At 39.3% G+C, this 22,577-nt stretch overlaps 1 protein-coding gene across 1 annotated transcript in view; it reads left to right on the top strand.

Moving 5' to 3' along the window:
• The first annotated feature begins 2,895 nt into the window (after positions 1-2,895).
• The window catches only part of ATF3 (activating transcription factor 3), a 54,025-nt gene continuing 34,343 nt past the window's right edge, over positions 2,896-22,577 (top strand). The window contains exon 1 of the mRNA XM_017851936.1: positions 2,896-3,047. The gene's annotated coding sequence lies outside the window, so the exon portion shown is untranslated. The remainder of the gene's footprint in view (positions 3,048-22,577) is intronic.

Genomic DNA, 22,577 nt, shown 5'->3' with positions numbered 1-22,577 from the left:
CCTCTGCCTCCCGGGTTCAAGCTATTCTCATGCCTCAGCCTCCCGAGTAACTGGGATTACAGGCATGTGCCATCATGCCTGGCTAATGTATTTTTAGTGGAGACGGGATTTCTCCATGTTGGTTAGGCTGGTCTTGAACTCCAGACCTCAGGTGATCCACCCGCCTTGGCCTCCCAAAGTGCTGGGATTTCAGGTGTGAGCCACCGTGCCCAGCCAGAAATTTTTTTTAAGTGTCATAGTGAAGATAAGCATTTATTAATGGAATGAGGTGCTGTAATGGGTGCAACTCTGCACAGAGACTTACCTAAACAGATTCAATATCCTCTAAGGACTTGTTATCTAAGATCAACATTTGGTAGGTGCTTATCTTAGTCAATTTGGGCTGCTATAACAAAATACCAAAGACTGGGTGGTGTAAACAACACATATTTATTTCTTACAGTTCTGGAGCCTGGGGAATTCAAAATCAAGGTGCTAACAGATTAGTGTCTGGTGAGGACTGGCTCCCTGGGTTGCAGACAGCTGCCTTCTTGCTGTGTCCTCGTGTGGCCTTTCCTTGGTGTTGTGCCTGTGAAGACAGAGAGTTCTCCTATCTTTTCCTCTTCTTCTAAGGGCACTAATTCCATCATGAGGGCACCATCGTCATGACCTAATGTAAACCTAATGATCTCTCAAAGGCTGCACCTCCAAATACCATTACACTTCGGGTTCGGGCTTCAACATATGATTTTGGAGGAGACGCAAACATTCATCCCATTTATTCAGTGCTCAATAAATATTGGATGTATGAATAGATGGAATAAAAAAAGGTAAACCTGCGTGATAATTGGATAGAAAACACATGGACATACAGTCATGTGCCACATGACGTTTCAGTCAATAATGAGCCGCAGCTATAACAGTGGTCCCAAAAGATATAATGGGCCAGTAGTGGTGGCTCACACCTGTGATCCCAGCACTTTGGGAGACCAAAGCAGGCAGCTCACTTGAGGTCAGGAGTTCAAGACCAGCCTGGCCAACATGGTGAAACCCTGTCTCTACTAAAAATACAAATATTAGCTGGTCACAGTGGCACATGCCTGTAATCTCTGCTACTTTGGAGTCTGAGGCAGGAGAATAGCTTGAACCTGGGAAGTGGAGGTTGCAGTGAGCTGAGATTGCACCATTGCCCTCCAGCCTAGGCGACAGAGCAAGACTCTGTATCAAAACAACAACAATAAAAATTTAAAAAGAAAAAAAAGCAAAAAGATATAATGGAGCTCAAATAATCCTGTCATCTAGTGATATAGTTGTCATAACATAGTAGTGAAACATACTAATGTTATTTTTTTTTGACACAGTCTCGCCCTGTTGCCCAGGCTGGAGTGCAATGGCACAATCTCAGCTCACTGTAAACTCCACCTCCTAGATTCAAATGATTCTCCTGTCTCAGTCTCCCAAGTAGCTGGGATTACAGACGCCTGCCAACATGTGAAGCTATTTTTTGTATTTTTAGGAGAGATGGGATTTCATGTTGGCCAGGCCAGTCTCGAACTCCTTACCTTGTGATCCGCCCACCTCAGCCTCCCAAGGTGCTGGGATTATAGGCGTGAGCCACTGCACCCAGCCAACCTACTAACTTTTTTATGTTTAGATATGTTTAGATACATAAATACCTACCATTGTGTTACAGTTGCCTACAGTATTCAAAACAGTAACATGCCATACAGGTTTGTAGCCTGGAGCAATAGGTTATACCATACAGCCTAGGTGTGTGGTAGGCTACACTACCTAGGTTTGTGTAAGTACACTCTATGATGTTGGCACAGCAATGAAATCACCTAACGATACATTTCTGAGAACATATTCTTGTTGTTAAGTGATGAATGACTGTATATGATGTTCTGGAAAAGGCAAAACTATGGAGACTAAAAAGATCAGTGGTTACCAGGGGTTGAGGAGTGAGGGTGATGAACAGATGGAGCACAGAGGGTTTTTGGGGCAGTGAAACTATTCTGTAGGTTACAATAATGGTAGATACTTGTATTTAAAAATCTGTCTGAACCCATAGAATGTACAACACCAAGAGTGAACCCCAGTTTAAACTGTGGATTTCATGTATTAATAATTTGTTAATTAGGTTAATTGATTGTGACAAACATACCAGCCTGGTGGGGGATATTGATAAAGGAAGTGGCTATACAAGTATGGGAAGAGGAAGTCTATGGGAAATTGAGTACTTTCCACTCAATTGCTGTCAATCTAAGACTGTTCTACACAATAAAGTTGATGTTTGAAAAAGCCAAGTGAGGTGCTAACACCTTTCTGTAGAGTTCATTCCACTGTAGCGTCACACAGATTTGGGCTGGATTCTGAGCCAAGCCCTGTAACCTGGAGAAAGCTACTTACCCCTCTAATCTTAGTTTCTCTAACTTTACAGAGATTGTAATGCCTTCCTCAGCGTGTTTTGAGAGCTAAATGCAAAACTGTATGTAAAGAATCTAATCCAGCACCTGGATATATAGCATGGTAAATATATACAGGCCTCCTCATTCCTCCCTGTGACTGTGATTCTTGTCTATTCTGATGGCTACTATTTTCAAAGTCAGGCCAGGGGAAGAAAGGTGTCTTGGGTGAAAGTGTCTTCTACTAGAAAAGAATCTGTGCATGGGGGGCCTGTGTGTCCTCATTTGCTCATGTGTGTCCCCAGAGGTGCTGGATACAGAAGGGCAGACATGCACTAGAGCCCCGGATCAGTGTCAAGCCCCTCACTCAGCTTTCTCCTGTGAAAAGGTCAGGATGATGGAAGGCTGTCATATTTAGATGATGGCTCGCAGGGAAGCCTTGGTGGGTTAGTCACCTATGATATGACATCATATTGCCACTCAATATAGTAACAGCTGTTGGTTGCTTTAGGGGGCAGAGGTGGGGTTAGCTTTAGTTAACCAACCATGCCTTGAGGATAAATTGGATGGGATCAGATGGGAAGATGTGACAAGAAGAGAAATCCTCCTCTATATAGGATGCTTTGCCATTTCCTAAGGATTTTTAGCACCTCGCCCCAAAATGTGAGTCTTGACTTTTTCTCTGGCTTTCGGGCTAAGTGGGAAAAATGTTACAGGAGAAAGGTGTTTGGTCAGGAAGCCTCCAGCTGGGGGAGTACCCATTGTGGCCCTGCTGGGTGGGTGACACCCGGAAGAGGGGTGGGAAAGTGAGCAGTTCGGTGCATATGGCACCCAGTGAAGTGATCTGAGGGATAGGGATCGAAAAGTCCAGGAGTTAGAGTGCTGCAGAATCTCTAGGTTGGATTAAGGTTTTTACTGACCCCTCTTCAGGTTACATAACACCTATGGGATGACTTGTGGCATCCCAGTGAGGCAGTGATGTGATCTCAGTCTCATCCTGGATGAAACTGTGATTTGGGGATACCATTAGTCAGTGCTGTAGTCAATGTAGGGCATGGATTATTCATAATAGGAAGCCATTGGAGTTGGTTAACACCTTCCTTCTAGTGTGTTCTCCTTCTTGACATTCCTACCTCTTCTGGGGCCCTTGTGTTTTGGGAATAGAATGCTTTGTATCAGCAGTGTAACATGGATAGGTTAACTGGATATAGGCTGGATATGGGGAGAGCCCGTTCTTCCTGTGGTTAAACTGGAATAAGTCCAGAGTGAGGGAGTAAAGATGTTAGAGAGGAAAAGCCCTGGAATGAGGGTCAAGAGATCTTGTTTGGCAGCTAGTTCTGCCAAGTAAAAGCTGTGTGACCTTGGGCAAGTCACTGTTTCTCTTTAGATTTTGGTTATTCCTCTCATCTGTAAAAACGTGTGCACTTGGGGTTCTTCCCGCCCCACTGGTCCTCTTCCATCCTTTAAGTGTGGATCTGTGGTTCTGTTGTTGGCAGACCAGAAAGGGCACAAGTTTGAGTGTCTGACTCTGCCATTTGTTGTGTGACCTTAGACAAAGACACCCCTTCTCTGAAACTCAATTTTCCCATTTATAAAATATGGATTATTGTGAGACATCAGTGAGGTAAGGAAGCTGAGAACCTTTTCGGAGGCACGATGTGGATGTAAAGCAACACCCTGAGTTTGGACAGGGCAGGTGGAGTAAGGCAGGCTGAGGGGTGATGTTTGGGGTTACTGGCAGGTTGAACTGTGACCAGGGGCATAGATAGGGTAGAGGTCATGGCCAGCCAGGCCATAGAAACCTCTGACCCTGTCCTACTCAGTTCTTGTTCCTTTCCCAGCAGCCGAGGGAGGGGAAATAGTTGAGAGGTTATAAATGACGCTGAAAACAGCTCACAAAAGTGGCTGCAGACTGTCTGAGGGGGTCATGCCGCTGGAACAAGCATGCGCTGGGAAGCCATCCAGGGTTTGGGGACCCCTGAAAATTGAGCAACCTCCTGGTTCCTATTGGTGCCCAAGAGGATGCACCTTCTGCACTGTCTGGCATCACTTCCTGGGAAAGTGAAAACTCCTCGTACGGCGACTAATGGATCACGACTGAACAGTGACCAGGGTGACTTGTCTTGAACCGTCTCTGAGGGAAAGTCACAGATTCCCTAGAGAAAGTTTCCAAATTCCTGTTTATTCTTCACATAAACAGATTAACCTAGGCGTAGCGATTTTACTTAACTCTTCCTTTCCTGTTGCAGCGAAAGTGAAATTCGCCACTTCTTTGAAGCTGTTCTTTGAGCCATAAATATAATTTCTCTTCCCACCCACAGAAAGGGGTTTTCTTTTTCTTTCTTTCCTTCTTTTTTCTTTCTTTCTTTCTTTCTTACTTTTTTTTTTTTTTTTTGAAGCCCCAGGCTCTGATACGTTCGGAGGTTGGCAGGAGGTGCAGCTGCCGTAGGAGCAGCATGCTGTCCCCCTGCTGACTCATCTGACATTAACATAATTATGTTTCAGGAGTCAAAGTGATTTTCAAACTATGAGTAATGCAGGGTGTTAGAGAGAGTATTTACACGGCAGTGGGCAGTTCAGCACACTCAAGTAACCAGCTGCTGCTAACAGCTGCAATGAGTGAAGGAATAAGAAAATGCTCTCAGGAAAAACAGCCCTTCTGTCTCGTCTCTGTTTCTGTGCAAAGGATTCAGATGTCATGAAAGGCAGGTGAACTTAGAGTTCTCCAAGGACCAATTCAGATCTAGCATTGTTATCTGAATGCCTTCATGTCTGATCTTTTTATGGGGGAAAAAATGTGTTTATAGCTTGTTTTCCGTTTACCCAACTCTAGGAAAAGGTGGATTTAAAGACTTTAACGAATTATTTATTTTTATGATGTTACCAGTATTAATAATTATAATAATATTCTAAGGTTGTGCTGCTGCTTCTAAAACAGGAACAAGGACAAAATCATTTCCCCAGTTTTAAAGTCAGGGGCAGAAGCCCATGGGAAGGGGATGGGGAATGTCTTCTTAAAGCTCCTTTGTCTCATTATTATGGAAAAAGTTCTGAGAGACATGGAGTGCAGTGTGCCAAGTATTTAGACCTCAGGAGCAAAAAGCTGGGCTCCAATCCTGTTCCAGAACTGAATATTGGAATGGGAATGCCTCAATTTCCTCATCTTATAATGAGAATATTAATAACACTTTCTCTGCCTACATCAGAAGAAGAGCCTTGAACTTTTGTAGGGTAGGGACAGGGTCTGCCCACTACTGTAGCCCCAGTGTCTAACTTAGAGCTGGCACATAGAAGGTGCTCAGTAAGTATTTGCAGAATTAACGAATGAGATAAAAGCTATAAACGCCAGAGCTCTGCTCTTGTGGTTTGTTATTGCATCTAGCAAGGTGTCATTCTCATGGAGAGTGGTCAATAAATTTTAATGTTAAGAAAAAAATCGTGAACTAATTATACATTCACTTATACATAAGTTATTCATAAACAAATTGGTTATTATTTTGGGGCTACCAAGCTGAATTACACACAAAAGTATTTCTGTTTACTTAAGAATGTCTTTGATGACCAACACAATTTTATTAAGCCTTGTCCCTTGAGTATACATCCTTTTCATGCTGCACATTTGCTCCCTCATGGAAAAAGAAGGAGCCCCGGAGAAAGAGCACACCAAAAACATCGACCTACCCTGAACTAAGAGGCTCAGGTGTGCTTTTGTGGACTACTTGTATTGAGTGATCCCTTCCTCCTGGACCCGTTAATAATTATTGTTAGGCTTACTTCAAGCAGTAAATCTAAGCCAGTCCATTCACGGCAAATCAATCCAAAATGGCCGTTAAGGAGAGTCAGGATCTGTGGTCCCATCCCAAATATTTGAAGATGATGCCAGAAAGCAAATTTAGTGTGTCCTCCTGGTGACTGTCATTTGGTATTTCTGTCCGAGGCCGATTCTCCAATGGGGTAAATGCAGGGTCGGGCATTTCTAATGTCTAAACCTCCACTGCTCTCTTTCTCTCAAAATTGCATGTCCAATACAGTCGTAATTTCACCTCCCCAACTCCGTCATTACTGTAGTTCATTAATGTTTGTTGGACCGGCATCCTAATTTGGGTGTGGACGGCTATTCCTTAAGGCATCTCAAGTAAAAAGGCTCCTTCTGAACCTGGTTTATTTATTTTAAAAATACTTGTAAACAATTTAATATTAATTTAATAGTGTTTTTAAGTTAGTAGCAGGTTGCTGAAGGATCCAAATGTTTAACATATATTCTAAAATAAACATTGGCTGTTTAGAGCCCTTACAGAATAAACTTATTTGAATTTTTCCCCTGGTACCCTTTTCTTTATTTCTTCTACTCTTTCTTCCTTCCCTCTTTTCCCATCTCTCCCTCCATCTTTTCCTCCCTGCCTTCTTTTCTTTTATTATCTTGTGTTTCATTTGTTTGTTTGTTGCTTTTGATAAACGTCTTTCTAAAAGTATGTCTGGAAGGAGATAAGAGAAACTAATTAAAGAGCCTAGGACGAGGTAGAGAGACTTTTCATCATATACACTTTCTGACTTTGAATTTTTAATCATGGCAATACTTTTCCCCCAATAAAAAAGTTAACCAGAACAGAGTTGTATATCCTTCTTGTTTTCATTTTGCCACTTTTCTAATGCGAGCCTGTTTCCTTCTTACTAGGATAAAAGACAGGAATGGCTTCCAAAGGGAAATGGGGAAAAGAGAAGGGAGACAGTAGACAGAAGCTCAATGCCTGTGTGTCCACAGTGGAGACGCAGGGGAAAGAGCTAGTGTAACAGAACCAATACATATTTTTTGGCTTTTTTTTTTTCATTTGAAATGTAAACATCTTCCCACTTCATTCTTTCCACCTCATAAGAATTCTTCTTCTTCTACAACATAATTTTTAATGATTGTACAAGAGTCCCAAGTTAATGTATTATTTTTGTACTGTAGTTTACCTTACTAATACTCTATGTTAAATATTTGGGTAATATCTGATTCATCAATATTGTAAATAGTACTGTAATAAACATTATTGTAGCTAAATCTGTGTTCATGGCAATTCTTATTTACTTTAAATATATTTCCCCAAAAGAATCAACATATTTCTCAAAATAAATAAACCAAATAATATATGAATCATACAGTCTTTGATATATGTAGCTCTTGATGTAATTTTAATTTCTATAAACACAAAGAAATTTTCTCCATGTTTGTTAACTAGTTTATTTTCTGTTTATGAATCTTCTGTTCAGAGCCTTTGCCTGTACATCTGTTGGAATCTTAATATCTAAAGTGATTTAAAATGTTTTATATGTATATAAGATATATCAACAAAGACCTCCTTATCTATTATTTTTTTCAAATAATAATAAATTCCCTGGCTTGACATTTTACATTTGAATGGAGTTATATATTTTTGGCACAGGTACGATTTTAAGATTTAAAGTAATCAAATCTGTCAATTTTTTTTCTGGACGAATGACTTTTTTCTCATATAGAACTTAAAAACTATTATCATATTTTCTTCTAATAGAAAACAGCCTTTTAAAGGTAAAATTTCCATATTTTATGTAATTACAGGGAAATGCACAAATCTTAAATGGATCATTCAGTGAGTTTTGACAAATGACAGATGCATATGCTTTTCAAGACATAGAACTCAAAGGGTATGACTTTTTCAGGTGATGGTTGCACATATCTATGAGGATACGAAAAAACAATGAATTGTACCCTTTAAATAAGTGTGCTATATAAATCATATCTATAGACCTTTTTAAAAAATAAAAATTACCATCATCCTGAAAATCTTCCTCGTGTTCTCTCCCAGCTGGTCCTCACTCCCATACTACCCATATAGGCAACCACAGATTTTAGTTTTTTCATCATTAGTTTGGTCTGTTTTTGACCTTTATATAGAATGGAGTCACACAGCATGAACTCTTTTGCATAAGGTTTCTTTGACAGCGTAATGTTTTTGAAATTCATCTGTGTTGGTTAGCTTCAGAAATTTGTGTCTTTTTGTTACTAAAAGTAAGCTTTCATTATAGTATGCCTATATGACAGTTTGTTTATTCATTCCTCTATTGATAGACACCAGGCTGTCCCCAGTTTAGTCCCATTATGAATAATGAAACTGTGAACATTCTTGTAAAGGTCCTTTTATAGACATATGCTTTCATTTTTCTTAAATACCTATGGGTGGAATTTCTGGGCATAGGATAGATGTATATTTTATTTTATAAGAAACTACCAGCCTTTTCTCCAAAGGAGTTATACCATTTTACACTCTCACCAACAATGCATGAGAATTCAGTTGCTCCAAAGTTTTGTCAACATTTGGTGTTGTAAGACATTTTTATTTTAGCCATTCTGTTAGGTGTGCAGTAGTAGCTTATTGTTATTTAAATTTGCATTCCCTTGATAAAGTTATTGAACATTTTTTCATGTGCTTCTGATTTTTCTTTATTTTATTTTAATGTGTATGTATTTTACATCTAACTATATCTCTTTATCCATCAAAAGTTATTTTGATTATGATTTGAGGTAAATCTCTAGATTAATTTTTTTCTAAATAATCACTTAACCCAGAACAATGTATTGAATAATACTTTTATTATTATTATATATATTTTTTTGAGATGGGAATCTCACTCTGTTGCCCAGGTTGGAGTGCAGTGGTGCGATCTCGACTTACTGCAACCTCTGCCTCCTAGGTTCAAGCAATTCTCCTGCTTCAGCCTCCTGAGTAGCTGGGATTACAGGCTCCCACCACCATGCCTGGCTAGTTCTTGTATTTTTTAGTAGAGATGAGGTTTCACCATTTTGGCCATTTTCATCTGGTCTTGAACTCCTGACCTCAGTTGATTCCCCCGCCTTGACCTCCCAAAGTGCTGGGATTACAGGTGTGAGCCACCGCGCCTGGCCAATACTTTTATTCTCTGCTAATTTGTGATGCTTTATTTACCATAGAGTTCTCATATGTACTGTGGTCTCAGAATAGCTATTCTATGTCTTGATATGTACATTTTTACACTTGTTCTTTTGTCAGTTCTATACTCTTATTGATACTTGCTTTTAAAAATGATTTAAGAGCTGGCAAGGCCCCTGACTCATCATTCCTTTTCATGTTCAACATTTTCTTTGCTGCTGGGCGTGGTGATTCATGTCTGTAATCCCAGCACTTTGGGAGGCTGAGGCGGGCCGATCACCTGAGGTTGGGAGTTGGAGACCAGCCTGACCAAGATGGAGAAACCCCCATCTCTACTAAAAATATAAAACTAGCTGGGCGTAGTTGTGCATGCCTGTAATCCCAGCTACTCAGGAGGCTGAGGCAGAAGAATGGCTTGAACCTGGGAGGCGGAGGTTGCAATAAGCCGAGATTGCACCATTGCACTACAGCCTGGGCAACAAGAGTGAAATTCAGTCTCAAAAAACAAACAAACAAAAAAAACCCCACATTTTATTTGCTGTTCATGCTTAATTATTCTTTTGGTTGAATGTTAGAATGATTTTGTGAAATTCTGAAGAGAACACTATTGAGATTTTTATTGAAATTATATTGACCATTCAAATTAATTTGCAAAGCAGATGTCGTTGCCATAAAGCTTAGTATTCAAATCTTCTACATTTTCCAACAGCATTGTATAATTTTTTTATATGGGTCCTTCACATTCTCATTATAGCTTTTCCAAGGCATTCCATAGAAGTTTCCAATGTTATCATTGTTGATTTTTGCTATTGTCATTTTATCTTTTCTAAAAGTTATATTTTCTAATTGGATAATAGTTCTATATAGAAAAGCAATGTAGCAAATTTCTATATACAAATTTTTATACAGAAAATTTGTGTATACAAAAGGTACTGGCTTTTGTGTCTTTTTTATATTTAGCAGTTTTCTTGGGCTCTCATATTGGTTCTAATAATTCTTAGTTGAATTGTTCTTTTGAATTTCTGGGAATGTAATTATATCATATACAAGTAATTACAAATCTATTTTCTCCCTTCCAGTGTTTGTGCATCTTATTTTTATAAGTGCCCTATTTCATTGGTTAGAACTTTCAGGTCAAAATTTAGTAAAAATGGCAACAAACTATATCTTTGTTTTGATCCTGATTTTAATAATATTGCATTAGTATTTCATCCTTAAAGATGACTTTGTTTGAAATAAACACTTTTTGTTATGTTAATAAAAGTTCTTAAAGTTGTAATTATTTTTTTAATAGGGACCAGCCGTTGAATTCTAATGTATTTCCTGCATTAATTGAGAATCTTACTTGGATTTTCTTTTTTAGCCTGTGGATGTCATATATTACACTGTTGGATTTTAAAGATACTAAAACATAAAATCTTTTATTTTAGATTAAACCCTCCTTGGGTTATTTTGATACTGTTACCTGAATTTGGGTTTTCTTTTCTATGTTCACAATTTAGATAGGTTTATTATCTTCTTTTTTTGAGCTGTCTTTTTCAGGGTTTTACATCAGGGTTATCTCTGTTAAGTAAATGAGATAAATTTTCCATATTTGTCAATGTTTGAANTTTTTCCCTATAGAGTTTTCTTTTTTTTTTTTTCCTATAAAATTTTCCAGGCCTTGGCACATTTTTTTCCTGGGGGGAAATCTTTCCTTTTTTTCTTTTTTAAGTTCTTCAGCCATGATTGGCATATGTAGGTTTTATACTTCTAATTTTGATAATGTATATATTTTCAGACTATTCATTTCATCTAGATTTTCAGATTTATAATTTATAATTTTGCAAAGTATTGTCTTGTATTTAAAATATCTCCTTATCTGGTGCTGAACCTCCCCTTTTTATTTTCTAATTTTATTATCCATAGGGTTTTTTTTCTTCTTTAGTTTCTCTAATATTTGTCTACTTTATTACTTTTTTAAAAAAGTGCTCTCGAATTAATTCTGTAAGTTTTCCTGTGTCCTAATTCAGTTAGTTTTGGTTTTGCCTTTAGTCTTTTCTTTCTACTGATTTCTTAGGGATTTTGTTGTCATTGCTGTTTTTATAAATTCTTGGGTTGAAAGCTTTTATTTTTCCTTTCCTTGAAAATGAAAACAAATAAGATTGTAACTTTAACTTTTAGTACAACTTTGACAATATTTCACACCTTTTGATATATTGTGCTCTTATTTTAATTATCTTCTAACTGCTGTGTTCTTATACTTTAATTTTGTTTTGTTTAATTTTGTTCTGTCCTTATGCTTTAATTATTTTTTGTTTTAATTTCTATTATTAATAGCTAGTTATACTGCACTGTGATCAAATAATCAAGCTTATATAATTTTTGTTTCTTGAAATACTTCCCATTTTGTTATATTCATCCCAAATACTTTCTCCTGTTCTATAATATCTTTTCATTTTGTTTATATTGTCTTTCTTAACACATAGTTTTTTTGCCTTAATGTGATCCAATATATCCCTCTTATTTTATTGTTTGTATGTTTGTATCTTATATAAAAAATTTCTGTACTTGATGATAATGAGTGTATCTTCCTATATATTGTTTTTTCTCAATGTTGCAAAGTTTTGCTTTTCACATCTGTGTCTTTAATCTTTATGGCTGATGTGAGTGAGAATCTAATTTCACTTACTCCCATATGGATAACCAGTTGTCCCGGTTCCGCAATTTCCTCCCATTGCTTTGTGAGGCTATTTCAGTCATGTACAGAGCTTCCTCATGTACATAGGATATTTATGGGCTTTTGTTCGGTTCCATTCATCTATTTCTATTCCCTATGCCAATACTACCACAATCTTTTCAGTAAGTCTAAATATCTAACAAGACAAGCCCTGCTACCCTCTCTTCTTTTTCTTCCAAATTTTCTTGGCTTTTCCTGGCCCATTCACATGAAATTTAGAATTAGCTTCTTAAGAATTGTGCACATTTTGAGGATTTTTAATATGAAAATTTCATCAAATCTATAAATAAATATGGAGATGGCTAATATTTTTATGGGAATCTTGCGTGATACCACTACACCAGAGGTGCCACCAAGATGGCTAACATTTTTCTATTACTGAGTACTCTAATCAATAAACATAGTAATTTTCTCCATTTATTTAGATCTTCTTGTATTTTATTCAATAATACTATTGTAGTTTTCTTCTTAGAGGTCTTTCATACCTTTTAACAAATTTATCTCTAGGTGCCATATAATTTCTGTTACTATTATAAATGGGATTTTTCCAATATATTTTCTAATTAGTTATTACTATTAAGAATGCTATTGATTTTTGCATGTTTTTTTTGTATCTAGCAACCTTTGCTGGATAGTTTTTAGTTCTAAGAGTACGTAAATGTTCTTGAGTTCTTTATGTAGACAATCACATTTTCAGCAAACAATAACGGTTTCTAATCTTTCTCTTTTTCCATTCTTTTATATTACATCAGTTAAGAACTTCAGTATAATGCTGAATAGAGGCTTAGAACTTACATCCTTCTGTAATTTCTGACTTTAATGAAAATGTCTCTAAAATAGTACCAGTTAATATGATATTTGCTTGTAGAGTTTTGATGTATAGCCTTTGTCAGGTAAGGAAAGTTGCCTTCTATACCTAGTTTGCTAAGATTTTTAAAACCATGAATGAATGCTATATTCTGTCCATACCTTTTCTGCATTTATTGAGACACTAAAAAAATTAAAAAAAAAAAAAAAAAAGGAAAAAGTCTTTCCTTTTTTAATTTAATAGGTTTTGAATCTGGAATTATTCTTTCATTCTTGAGATGAAATTTCACTGGTCAGATATTTTCTTTAAGGTTTTGTAATCTCCATGAAAATGAAGATTAAGTTATAAGCTTTCCTTATTTGGATTGTCCTGTCTGTTTTTTATATCTCAAAAATAAGTATAGAACATTCTCTTCTTTTTCCTCCCATCCTCTGCTGAAAGAATTTTTGTCTTTTAAAGCAGGGCTTATCTATTTCTTAAAAATCTGGTAAATATTTGGGCCTGGTGTCTTCGGAGATAGAAGAACTTTTGATTAATAATTTAATGCCTTTAGTAGCTAAGGCTTTGTTCTGGTTTTATCTGAATAAATTACCAAATTTTAATTTCTTTCTTGAAAATTATTTATTTCTTCTAAGTTTCCATATTTATTCAGATGGAGTTAATAGTATTCTTTTATGTATTTTAAAATCTCCACTGTATCTATTTCTATCCCTTTTTATTCCCACTTTCTGTTTGTGTTTTTCTCTTTTTTATTTATTGGTTGTGCTCAGGGTTTATCTTTTTCTGTAAGCTGTTTTAAAAAACTAACTTTGTGTTTTATTCATCTTCCCTAAATATAATTTCTTTCATTCTTCTCTTATATTATTTTCCTATTTCTAGTTTGGATTTCTTTGTTGTTCTTGCCTAGTTTTTAAAGTTGAACACTTACTTATTGTGCTGTTTTTATTTGTTTTTTCGTTTTGCTTTTACTATTTTTTTCTTAAGTAGAACTTTACTTGTCCATTTGACCACAGCAAGGACCTCAGCACTTTTTAATTACATGTGGACCCTGTTCCCCATCTTATTTTTATTCCAGAGTTAAAGTTTTAAAGATAAAAAAGTTATTTTAAAAAAATATTGTTTTTGTTGTTGTTGTTTGTTTGTTTGTTTGTTTTTGAGACGGAGTCTCACTCTGTCACCCAGGCTGGAGTGCAGTGGTGTGATCTCGGCTCACTGCAACCTCCGCCTCCCGGGTTCAAGCAATTCTTCTGCCTCAGCCTCCTGAGTAGATGGGACTACAGGCACGTGCCGTCACACCCGGCTGATGGATTTTGTATTTTTAGTAGAGACAGGGTTTTACCATGTTGGCCAGGATGGTCTTGATCTCTTGACCTCGTAATCTGCCCACCTTGGCCTCCCAAAGTACTGGGATTATAGGTGTGAGCCACCGAGCCCGGCCCAAAATAAAATATTCTTTAGTAGTTCTTTAAGTGACAGTCTGTGGTTGGTAAACTGTCTTCATCTTTGGATGCCTGAAATTCTTTATTTTTCAGGGTATAGAATTCTAGACTGATATTTGTTTTCCCTCTGCACTTTCAACTTATTGCCCTTATTATCTTCTAGAATCTATTGATGTCTATGAGAAGGCTGCTATCACACTAATTTTTATTCCTTTGTCGATAAAATCATTTATCTCTTTAACCTTTCTTTAACTGACAGATAAAATGATACGTATTTATAGTGTACAATGTGATGTTTTAGAGTAAAATTATAACATGGAATGACTAAATCTACCTAATTAACATGTACATTACCTCACATTGTTATCATTTTTGTGCTGGCAACACTTAGCATTCACTCTGTTAAGCATTTTTCAAGAATGCAATATATTCTTATTAACTATAGTCACTATGTGGTACAGTAGATCTCAAACTTATTTCTTCTAACTGAAACTTTATATCCTTTGACCAATATCTCTTCAACTCACCAGCCCCACCCTCATCCTACCCCGACCACGGCCCCAGCTCTCGGTAACCACCATTCTGCTCTCTACTTCTGTAAGATCAACTTTTTTCAGTTCCCACATATGAGTGAAATCACATGGTATTTGTTTTTCTGTACCTGGCATATGTCACGTAACATAATGTCCTCTAGATTCATCCATTTTGTGGCAAATTACAGGATTTGTTTCTTTTTTCACAGCTGAATAGTATTTCATTGTGTACATATACCCCATTTTCTCTATTCATTCATCTGTTAATGGCCACTTAGGTTGATTCCGTATCTTGACTATTCTGAATAATGCTGCAATGAACATGAAGTGCAGATATCTCTTTAACATACTGTTTTCATTTCCTTTGAACCTATTACTCAGTAGTTGGATTGCTGGATCATATCGTAATTCTATTTTTAATTTTTTGAGGAACCTCCATACTGTTTTTCATAATAGCTGTTCCAATTTACATTCCCACCGATGGTGTGAAAGGGTTTCCTTTTCTCCACATCCTCACCAACATTTGTTATGTTTTGTAGATAATAGTCATTCTGACGTGTGAGGTGATACCTGTTAATTTACGATTATCTCTTTATCCACAGTCTTCTGCAATTCAACTGCAATCTATCTTCACTTCTAGAAAATTCTCAGCCATTATCTCTTTAAATATTGCAACACTGTCATTTCCTCTTTTCTCTTCTTTCAGAATTTTTATTACATGAGAGTTGGTATCTATGAGAAGACTGCTTGCTGTCAGACTAATTTTTATTCCTTTGTAGATAAATTCATTTAACTCTTTAATCTTTTTTAACTCACAGATGAAATGATATGTATTTATAGTGTACAATGTGATCAGTCAATCTTCCATGTCTCTTTGTACTTTCTCATCTTTGCCTGCATTCTGGGTGTGTTCCTCTGCACCCTTTTCCACTTCACTAATGCCTTCTTCAACTTTATCCAGGCCAGAAATGTTCTATCTGGTGCATTTTAAATTCCAATGTTTATACTAATCATTTCTGAGGTTTTTTTTTAGTTGGCTCTTTTTTCTACTTTTAACCGGGAGTAGAATCCTGTCCTGACTATTCACTTTGTTGGCTGTCTTCCTTAGCATTAGATTTCTTCATGTATTTTGAAAGCTGAGTTTGCCGGCTCATTTCAGAGGAAAGTGATGTTTGTTTGGTTTGGTTTTCTGTCTTTTTCTTCTTCACTCGGTGCTCATCCCTCCCTCTTCTCCACTATTGCCATGGTCCACTCAGCCCTCCAGCTCCCCAACCCAGAACCAGAGTCTCTGGGAGGATTTCAGGGTTACTGCTGCTCAGTGATGATAGGGACAGAGCGGACCCAGTCATGGACTCATTCCCACCCACCAGGCTGTGTCTGTGTCCTCCCACACCCCTAGGCAAGAAACTTCTAGGAGCTAGAGCCCTGGGCAACTCTCCGGAGCCTTTTTTTTTTTTTTTTTTTTTTTTTGAGACAGAGTCTCGCTGTGTCACCCAGGCTGGAGTGCAGTGGCACAATCTTGGCTCACTGCAACCTTTGCCTCCCAGATTCAAGCGATTCTCCTGCCTCAGCCTCCCAAGTAGCTGGGATTACAGGCGTGCACCACCACGCCTGGTAAATTTTTGTATTTTTAGTAGAGACAGGGTTTCACCATGTTGGCCAGACTGGTCTCGAACTCCTGACCTCAGGCAATCCACCTGCCTCAGCCTCCCAAAGTGCTGGGATTACAGGCATGAGCCACTGCTCCCGGCCTTCTGGAGCCATTTTATTTAGCCTTCCTTTCCAAGCTTGGGAAGCTCAGTTCCATGTACCTTCCCCATCATAAAACTCTAAGCACCACAAGGACCAGGGCAGTATATCTTTTTTTATCACCATCGCATCCCCAGTGCATAAAATAGTGCCAACACATGGTAAACTGAGTCAATGAATGATGGCTAACATATCAAAAACTGAAGGACTGAACCTTTGGAGTTTAACCTGGAGCTTTGTTTACTCCCAGTCCCTCTGGGAAACAGTCAGCCTAGTACACAGCACAACTTATCTGTAGAAGAGAAGAAGCATTGGTGTAGGGATTAAAAGACCTTGGTTTCAGGGCTGGTTCTGCCCTTGCCTAGTTAAGCCACCTAATCATCCTAAATCCAGGATTTCTCTTCTATAAAATGAGCATCTCATGGAAGAATGACAATGCTGTATCCAGATGTGATAGCTGCTTCATTAGCCTGGGCTCCGAGAAAAGCAGAGCAGATCCCAGCCGATATGGAGTAGGGTGAATGAGAAATAAACTACCTTGGTTAAGAAACAGATTTGTAGGCCGGGCTCACGCCTATAATCCCAGCACTTTGGGAGGCCGAGGCAGGTGGATCACAAGGTCAGGAGATTGAGACCATCCTGGCTAACATGGTGAAACCCCGTCTCTACTAAAAAAAAAAAAAAAAAAAAAAATTAGCTGGGTGTGGTGGTGTGTGCCTGTAATCCCAGCTATTCGGGAGGCTGAGGCAGGAAGCCATTGCACTCTAGCCTGGCGACAAAGCTAGACTCCCTCTCAAAAAAAAAAAAAGAAAGAAACAATTGTAGAGTTCTTTGTTAATAAAAAATAATTTAAGCTATCCTGATGGATACAATTACTTACTTGTATTCTTCCTCTCAATACAGTGTGAACTCTATTGGGAGGAGAATGCTTTCATTTTCACTACTGTTTTCTTTCAAATTTCCACTTCTTTTTTTTTGAGATGGGGTCTTGCTCTGTTGCCCATGCAGTGACATGATCTCCGCTCACTGCAACCTCTGCCTCCCAGGCTCAAGTGACCCTCCCACCTCAGCCTCCCGAGTAGCTGGCACTGCAGGTGCATACCACCACAACCAGGCTAATTTTTGTATTTTTAGTAGAGACTGTTGGCCAGGCTGGTCTCAAACTCCTGAGTTCAAGTGATCCACCTGTTTTCACCACCCAAAGCACTGGGATTACAGGCGTGAGCCACCATACCCAGCCTTCACTTTCTTATGTAATATGTGATAGTCATTCTTCACTCTATGTTCACTACTAAGGACAAGCATATTAAAATCCAATTTTAATTACCCCACATTTGCAGCACTCTAGTTTTCTGAGAAAATTGTGACATTGTCTAGGATTCCCAAAACTATAGTAATACATTTTGTTTGTTTATTTATTTATTTTGAGACAGGGTCTCGCTCTGTCACCCAGGCTGGAGTGCAGTGGCACAATCTCAGCTCACTGCAACCTCCACCTCCCAGGTTCAAGTGATTCTGTCACCCCAGTCTCCTGAATAGCTGGGATTACAGGTGCCCCCCTGCCGGGCTAATTTTTGTATTTTTAGTAGAGACAGGATTTCACCATGTTGGACAGGCTGGTCTTGGACTCCTGGCCTCAAGTGATCTGCCCAACTTGGCCTCCCAAAGTGCTGGGATGACAGGCGTGAATCACTGCACCTGGCCATAGAATAGTATATTTTAAAGTGCTATGATACCTTTTCCAGAGAGGGATGGGAAGACAAAACTATTGACTTGGATGTAATGTAAAGTTTTCATGAGGACATGCAACATGATTATGTGTCTCAGTAACACAGTGCTGCTGCCTAAGGGCTGGCGCGTGCGCAGATCTGCTGGCCCCTGCAGGACTCTTGGAGTTCCTGGTCCTGTGTCTCAGTGGGGTTCTGCTCTTATGCTCTCAGTGTACCTCACTTTAGTGGAAGTCCTAGCCACATTCCTAGTTTGCTCCCCTCTACCTGCTTGAGATGGAAAGTCCAAAAACCAAGAACTTTTGAGTAGATATGTAAGAAAAGCTCAGCAGTGCCCTGAGTGAACTACATGAACCCCATGGCATTTCTTATGGGTGTTGTAGGAGTTTTATTTTGTTGTTGTTGACGTTGTTTTTGTCAATGGAAGAATGTTTTATGGAATTTAAAATACAAAAACTGTTTGTGGTTCCTTAGACACTTGCACTGCAATAAAAAATTATACTTTATCATATAATTATTAATGGTTTGAAGAGAAATAAACAGCATAAACAAAATATGGTCCATACTATGAAAATGCAAGCCACACAACGGTGACTTTGATTTTCATAAAATGAAAATCATAAAGTAATTACTGAGTACTCAAAGACATACTTAATATATACATGTGAAATATCTTACACATAGATATAATAAAAGTTTGTCAGCATTTTGATATTTGAAGTTTTCAGATACATGGCTTCTAGATAAAGGATATAATTGCATATTCTTAAGGAAATACAGTTTATTATTTCAAGGAGTAGACATCAGAACTCAGTTGATAGGATGCTATTTAGAGTCCTCTTTTAATGAGTATAAAAAAGCAATTCATAACAAGCACATTGGTTTCTGAGTAAAATGAAGCTTCTGAAATGTGTGAAGAATGCTTGAAAACAATGTTCTGTAAGCCAGTGAAACATCTCCCTTCCCCTCACTTACAGGATTGCAAAATTTAGCAAATGAAAATATACCAGGCCCAGGTAAGCATGAATTTCAAATAGAAACAAAGAATGTTTAGTGTACTATATCCCAAACACTGAGTGGGACAGACTTATATTTGCGGTTTATCTGGAATTCACACTTACCTGGGCACCCTATCCTTTATCTGGCAACCCTTCCCACCTCAGAAGTTAACTTTCATTGTGCACCACCTTTTGGAAAGGAACCAGGCCAGCCTCTGTAAATTCTGTATTGGTGAGCCTGTATTAACGTGTTTTCTTTTGCACATTTTGAGGCTTATAGAGAGACTGAAGTCGCCAACCAATGGCTCTCAAACCCAGTGCACCCTGGCAAAGCAAAGCAGGGCAGCCTTCAGAACTTCTCCAAGGGGAGGGCTGTGTGGGTTCTCCCCCACAAAGCTCTATTTTAGTCACAGTCATTAGTGCTGGAGAAAACACACACTGGTCATGAGATTCACCTTTTGCCATGTCGCAAGAAAGTCAGTAAAACAATGCCTGAAAGAAGGCTTGGGCTTCCGTCCCCTGCACTGAGCGCTCTGGAATCCACCTTCTGAAACATGCCTGTGCGTTTTTTTCAACAGTCAAAGCTCCTGACATCTCTCCCTGCAGAGGGATTGAGCAGCACTTTTAAACCAGAGACTGAGTGATTTCAGGCAAGTATTCCGGCCTTTCCATGAGACCTGTGCTTAGGAGAAAGGAGAAGAAAGGCCAACTTGACTGAGCTCTTGATAGAAATACATTTGCTTACTTAATCCTCATTAGCTCCCGCTGAAATATGACTCTCAGTTTACACATCGAGAAACAGAGGCTCAGAGAAGTCAAGCCCTTGCCGAGTCACAAAGTCAGTAGCAGAACTTAGATTCCAATCCAGGTCTCTTGGGTGGCAAAAGGCTGAGCCCTATTTCCATGCTGCCATCCTTCGTCTCTCTAGGGAAAGGGAGAGTGCTAAAGAATGCCAGGGTTATGGAATGGTCTAGAGGAAAGCATAGACTGTCATGGGGCAGGCTCATTCCTACCCAGTTTCTGAGAGAAGAATATGAGGTATAACAAAATGAAAATGGGCTTCATATCTAGACACTTCAGTGTCTGATGCCTGCCTCCACTGCTTTTTAGCTGTGTGACTTTGTTATCTAATTTCTCTCTCTATTTTTTTTTTTTTTTTTTTTTTTTTTAAGCAATGGCGTCTCGCTATGTTGCCCAGGCTGGTACAGTGGCTGTTCACAGGCATGCTCGTAGTGCACTACTCTCTGGAACCCCTGGGCTCAAGTGATCCTCCTGTTTCAGCCTCCCGAGTTTCATTTCTGTTTATCAGTCAGGATGCCAGCAGGAAATTGATGGCACACACAGCAGGTTTAACTGAGGAGAGTTTAGCAAGGGACTATTAACTGAGGCTTGGGCAGGATTACAGGAACCCACAGGGGATGGTGAAGCACTGAGGAACTAGTAATCGCAGAAAGCCATCACCACCCAGGCCTACAGGGCAAGAGGAGGGAATATTTTATTGGATCCTGTTGAAAGCTGGCATCATGGACAAGAGCCACCTGACAGGGGCTGTGGCCCTGGAGAAACACAGCCACTGTCAGAACAATGCCCTGGAACAGGGGTCCTAACCTTGACCTCTCTCTTTCCCTAGCCAGGAGTACAGGTTATAAGTCTGTAGAGTTGAGCCCCTCAGGGCACAGAGGAGGGCAGGAAGTGGATGGAAGGGGTGGGGCATAGTAATTGGAGAATAACAACACTCCCGCTGGGCATCAGTTTCCTTTATTTAAAATGGGGATCATAGTATCTACCATGTGGCATTGTTGTAAAGATTAGAAATACAAGGACTGACGCATTCAACAGGTATTTTCCAAGTACCTACCATATCCTGGGCTCTCTCCCACAGACACAGTGATGACCAAAACAGACCGTATCTCTGCCCTCATGGTAGGTGAAACGCAAGAAAGCCAGACGTTACATAAGTATTTACAAGGGGAGGAGATAAAATATCACCTCTCACACACAGGGTACTCATAGTACTTGTAAATAGCAGCTATAATTATTTCTTAAAGTCCCCCAAAGAGACCTATGCTGCATACCACTTCTTGATTTCTTATACCAGTACGTATTTATGAACAACTTTTACCATCCAGACAGATTTTCTCCCACTGGAATACAAAGTTCTGAGCGTCCTGAAAGCAGAAAACAGCTGTTATTCCCTGTGTTAGTCAGGGTTCTCCAGGGAAACAGAACCAATAAGACGCATGTGTATAAGATATTTACTGCAAGGGACTTGGCTCATGCAATTACGGAGATTGATGGGCCACTAGCTCTGTAGTCAGCAAGCTTGGGGAGAGCCAACGGTGCAGTTCCAGTCTGAGGCTGGGAGGCTCAAGACCCAGGAGGAGCTGATGTTTCAGTTCAAGTCCAAAGGCAGGGAAAAACTGATGTCCCAGCTCAAAGGCAGTCAGGCAGGAGGAATTATCTTTTACTCAGTCTTTTTGCTGTCTTCAGGACTTCAGATAACCGGATGAGGCCTACGTACATGGGGGAGGACAATCGGCTTCGCTTGGTTCATCAGTGTGAATGCTGAGGTCATCCAAAACACCCTCACAGAAACACCCAGAATCATGCTTGACCAAATATCTGGGCACCCCATGGCCCAGTCAAGCTGACACATAAAATTCATCATCATGCTATGCTGGAGTTAAAATTCTTTATAAAGGCCAGGTGCAGTGGCTCAAGCCTGTAATCCCAGCACTTTGGGAGGCTGAGGCGGGCGGATCACAAGGTCAGGAGATCGAGACCATCCTGGCTAACACGGTGAAACCCCATCTCAACTAAAAAATACAAAAAACTAGCCGGGCGAGGTGGCGGGCTCCCAGCTACTCGGGAGGCTGAGGCAGGAGAATGGCGTGAACCCGGGAGGCGGAGCTTGCAGTGAGCTGAGATCTGGCCAGTGCACTCCAGCTTGGGTGACAGAGCGAGACTCCGTCTCAAAAAAAAAAAAAAAAAAAAATTCTTTATAAAGTTGCCCCTCGCTTCCCCCTTCTGCCTAACATGGCCTCTCTCTTTCACCTGGAGTCTCTCCAAGTGCGGCTCCCAGGCCACCTGTATGGAACTCTTGTGGGAACTTTCTGGTCACTCAGATCGCAGGACCCCAGGCAGGCTTTGTGTGTGAGGATACCTGGGGCAGAGACTCAGGAATCTGCATGGTAAACACAGCCCTGTGGCTGCCCATTCTCCAGTCCTGTGATCACCTTATGGTGTTCCCTCTCCAACGTGTCAGATACCAAAAGGAGAAGAGAAACCCTA

This window comes from Rhinopithecus bieti, unplaced genomic scaffold, assembly GCF_001698545.2.
Source record: "Rhinopithecus bieti isolate Rb0 unplaced genomic scaffold, ASM169854v2 scaffold_34876, whole genome shotgun sequence".
Taxonomy (NCBI): Eukaryota; Metazoa; Chordata; class Mammalia; order Primates; family Cercopithecidae; genus Rhinopithecus; species Rhinopithecus bieti.
The sequence above is the reverse complement of the archived record's forward strand: the minus strand, read 5'-3'. Positions and strand labels throughout refer to the sequence as shown.